Source organism: Bos mutus, chromosome 19, assembly GCF_027580195.1.
Source record: "Bos mutus isolate GX-2022 chromosome 19, NWIPB_WYAK_1.1, whole genome shotgun sequence".
Taxonomy (NCBI): Eukaryota; Metazoa; Chordata; class Mammalia; order Artiodactyla; family Bovidae; genus Bos; species Bos mutus.
In genome coordinates, this window is record NC_091635.1 from 61936407 (window position 1) to 61941503 (window position 5097).

General features: G+C 34.1%; 1 pseudogene; it reads left to right on the forward strand.

Moving 5' to 3' along the window:
* The first annotated feature begins 3209 nt into the window (after positions 1-3209).
* On the forward strand, positions 3210-4782 carry LOC102281038 (olfactory receptor 4A15-like; annotated as a pseudogene).
* Positions 4783-5097: the final 315 nt, after the last annotated feature.

The window sequence follows — 5097 nt, forward strand, 5'->3', positions numbered from 1 at the left end:
TGATATTTGGCAAAACTAATACAATTATGTAAAGTTTAAAAATAAAATAAAATTAGAAAAAAAGAGATATCATTGTATTAACTTTCTACAATATGTGAAATCTGAAGTGATGATCTGCTTTTCAATCTTGATTCTGTTAATTAGGCATTTTTTTTTCTTGTTTTCCCTTAGTCCATTTTCTAGAAACTTATCAATTTATTTAATGTTCAAAGAGTCAATTTTTAGTTTTCAATAGATTTGTTATTTTCAATCACTTTTTCAATGAAGTTTGTATTCTCAATACTGTTTCTATACTACAGTGTTTTCTGGGTTTGTTTTAATTTTTCTTTCTAATAAAAAGAAAACTCAGTTCATTCCTGAAAATATTTATTTATTGTTTTCTAATATTTGCCTTTGAAGTCATAAATTTGTCTTTACACACTCCTCTAGCTGTATACAGTTAATTTATATATACAGCATTATATTGTTATAGCTAGTCTTTCTTATATATGTGTATATATATGTGTATATTTCATAGATGCCTTTCATATTTTTTAATACATGTATATCACACTCTTTCTGTTGAAAATATACCTGAAAATGTTCATGATTAATTTCAGGCCTTTGTTTGCTAGGTAATTGAAAAATATTATACTTTTGTTATCAATTTCTAACTGAACTACATTATATGTATATATAAACTGTATGATATTGCAACTTGTGTCATGGTCTAGTGTATTTTCTACTTTGGTGAATGCCCCATGAGCATTCTGAGATGAATGAAATAGCTCCATAATGTTTTCTCTTTCTGGACTTTGATAAACAGATTCTATCAACTTACCTGTCTGAAATTAGGTGACAATTTTATCTGCATTTAAAATAAACTTTAAATGACTTGCTCTGAAATTAGTATTCATCATTTTTGAAAATCAGTTCAGAAATAATCTTCAAAGACAGTTTAAGCTTAAAGAGATTTGCCAATTTTGAAGGTCATAATTAAAATGAGGTTTTTGCATGTATCTTTTCTGCTCATACTGGACTTTTCTGTTTTAATGAAATGTTCTCAAGTTATTTTTTAGTATTTTCCCCCAGAGGACAGAGTTCTATAAGTTATTTTCTACACAATGACCATCCTTGCATCTCTGGAGATAAATTATATGCCCTCAGAATTATGATTATGGTCTCAAAGAATTTAATTAGAAAAAAAAATCACCATTAGAGATGCACTAATTGAATGACTCAATAGTAGTTACTTCAGTTAAATGTAGATAAAGTTTAGAATCATTTACCCTTATCACAGAGACAATTTGTCTATAGTAGTAATCACATGATGGGCTTCTTCTCAAATCAAAGGGACAGAATCAAAGCACAATAATGTAAGTATATGAAATTATTCTCCTTCTTTCAGGAAATCCAAAGAACAATGCTGTATGAAAACAGGGCAGTCTAACTGATTGAGAATCAAAATGTTGCAAAGGCTATTTCACTTTCATTGGTATAAATGAAAACAGCAAAAATTTATTGTGAACAAATCTTACATAATCTGGATAGTTTCCTCCATCAAAATATTGATTTAACATGTGTTTGTTATCAGCACACATTGCCCAATGGTGGATATTTTGAGCTCCTCTTCACAATCAAGATTCAGAGTTTTTAGGTAACAGGACATTGATATTCACTTTGAAAATCCAAACAATTTGAGAGTTTTTTTTTTTTTTTCCTTGAATGTCTGAGATGGATTAGATTTCCTGCAACCATAGAATATGTTGGTCACTTGGAACCAGTTCAAAGTCCAGTGATGCTGCATGTATCTTGCTCACTGTGTTTCCAGAGATGGCATCAGTGAACAAAAGTCAATGCTTTGAGAAGGCACTAGAGCCCAGAACGTGAGTTGAATGGCTTTCTCCATATGCAGGTAAACCTGGAAGTATATTTAGACACAAAATTCTGAACTAGGCTCACCATTTTGCTACAGTACATTGATGTTCTGAGAATTCAGTTATTTAAGAGTTTTATTTTGTGATTTTCATAAATCAGCCATGTTATGAACCCTTTGTGATTCCTAAAATATGTGAAGACTGATTCTATTTTGTTATACTTTTTTTTAGATATTTTCATATTTTAATGATCTGGAATAAATTTGCCTTCTGGAAGACATTCTTAGAAATTAATTTCAACTGTAACAATTTGGGGATATTTTCATGGGCAGATTTTTGTAAATCTTAAGATAGATTCAATATGTTCTCTAAACATAACTTATTAACCTGATGAAATTAAAAGATGAAGCAGCAGCTTTACACCTTGATTCAGTGATATTTAAGAAAGTAATTTAATGCTATAGTAATCAAGCTGTGACTTCAATTTCTACTTCTTCTGTACATAGGTGAGCTTCAGCATCATATCACATGTTTGTTCACCATTTAGAGGTATTCTTCCTTTAACTTTCATTTATATTTTTATCTTTATTAGTTAATTGTTTATGCATATTTGTCAATTTTATATATTAACTGTATGTTACCAGCTCAGCTGGTAAGGAATTTGCCTGCAATGCGGGAGACCTGGGTTCGATCCCTGGATTGGGGAGATCTCCTGGAGAAGGGAACCCACTCCAGTAGTCTGGCCTGGAGAATTCCATGGACTATATAGTCCATGGGGTTGCAAAGAGTCGGACATGACTGGGTAACTTTCAGTTTCACTTGATATTTTTATTCATGTAAATTTGTTTCCAAGCTACTTTTGTCTATTGGTGTTGTGGCATCATTTCCTAAATTATTTAAAAAAATTGAAATTGTCAGATATGTCTATTTTGTATTCAAAAATTCATTAAAAAGATTCTTCTACTTCTAGAATGTAATGTCACATTTTATTAAATGGAAAGTAAATGAAAGGTAAACTTTGCTTTCCTTTTTCATTAAATGTTTAATCAGTTTTTATTTTATATGTTACTAGCTTATGTACAATTTAATTAGCATCTTCATGGAAAGCTAGTTGTGGCAACTCATTTATTTAATACTGTGTCTTTTCCCCAGAAATATCTCTAATCACTTGCTTCTCCATGAGTTTACAATATTGTTAAGTTTAGGGACAATGTTTTAATCAGTCTGTATTATAATATCTGAAAGCATCAGAACATAATAAAACATATAAAAGACTTCAATAACTCATCTCTAATAATTTTATTCACAGGTAATTTGGTGCTGAACTCTGAACTAAGACATAAAGAAGCACCTATGGAACATAGGAATAATGCTATTGGGTTTGTCCTCTTAGGGCTTGCTCAGAGATCCCAGGGACAGAAAATACTGTTTGTGGTGTTCTTGCTCATCTACATTGTGACCGTGGTGGGCAACTTACTCATTGTCCTGACTGTGGTGTTCAGCCCAACCCTGGATGACTCATGTACTTCTTTCTTGGCTACTTATCATTTTTGGATGCTCTTTATTATACAATCTTCACCCCAAATATGATTAAAAACTTCATTTGTGAGAAGAAAACCATTTCCTTCCAAGCCTGCATGGCCCAGCTTTTTTTTTTTTTTTTTTAAATTTTAATTTTATTTTTAAACTTTACAAATTGTATTAGTTTTGCCAAATATCAAAATGAATCCACCACAGGTATACATGTGTTCCCCATCCTGAACCCTCCTCCCACCTCCCTCCCCATACCATCCCTCTGGGTCGTCCCAGTGCACTAGCCCCAAGCATCCAGTATCCTGCATCAAACCTGTACTGGCAACTCATTTCATACATGATATTATACATGTTTCAATGCCATTCTCCCAAATCTTCCCACCCTCTCCCTCTCCCACGGAGACCAAAAGACTGTTCTATAAATCTGTGTCTCTTTTGCTGTCTCGTATACAGGGTTATTGTTACCATCTTTCTAAATTCCATATATATGCATTATTATACTGTATTGGTGTTTTTCTTTTGGCTTACTTCACTCTGTATAATAGGCTACAGTTTCATCCACCTCATTAGAACTGATTCAAATGTATTCTTTTTTAATGGCTGAGTAATACTCCATTGTGTATATGTACCACAGCTTTCTTATTCATTCATCTGCTGATGGACATCTAGGTTGCTTCCATGTCCTGGCTATTATAAACAGTGCTGCGATGAACATTGGGGTACACGTGTCTCTTTCTCTTCTGGTTTCCTCTTAAAAAACTGGAAATGGCCCAGCTTTTTATGGAGAACTTATTTGGTGGTGCTGAGATTTTACTCCTGGTGGTCATGGCTTATGACCGCTTCATGACCATCTGCAAACCCTTGCATTATTTGACAATCGTGAATCAGCGAGTGCATATTTATGCTCTTGGCGTGGGTTGGTGGGTTTTTACATGCTGTTCTTCATCCTATCTTTATTTACAATCTTCCCTTCTGTGGCCCCAATGTCATTGACCATTTCTTCTGTGACTTGTACCCCTTGTAAAAACTTGCCTGCACTGACATCCACATTACTGCCCTCTCATTAGTTGTCAATGATGGCACAATATCTGTGGTCATCTTTGCACTCTTATTCATCTCCTATGTGGTCATTCTGCACTCCCTGAAGAATCTTAGTCAGAAAGGAAAGCACAAAGCTTTTTCCATCTGTGGCTTCTACATTACTGTGGTGCTTCTCTTGTTTGTGCCCTGTATTTTTCTGTATGTGAGACCACCTTGTACTTTACCTGTTGATAAATCTTTGGCTGTGTTTTATACCACAGTCACCCCTATGTTGAACCCTCTATTCTATACTCCAAGAAATGGAGAAATGCAAAACGCCATGAAAAAGCTCTGGATCAGAAAAAGAAATTGAAGCACCAGGGAAAAGCATCACCTATTTTCCCTGAAGAATTGCTCTTCCCAGGAAAGTCATGTGTGACTACTAGGTCTCCTGAAATGCAGGAGACCTGCATTTGATTCCTGGGTTGGGAAGATCCCCTGGAAAAGGGAATGGCAACCCACTATAGTATTCTTGCCTGGAGAATCTCATGAACAGAGGAGCCTGGCGGGCTACAGTCCATGAGGTCACAAAAAGTTGAATATAACTGAGCAACTACCACACACACACACACACACACAAAACAACACCAATAACAAATGTCTCATGTTTAATAACTTTAGCAAGATG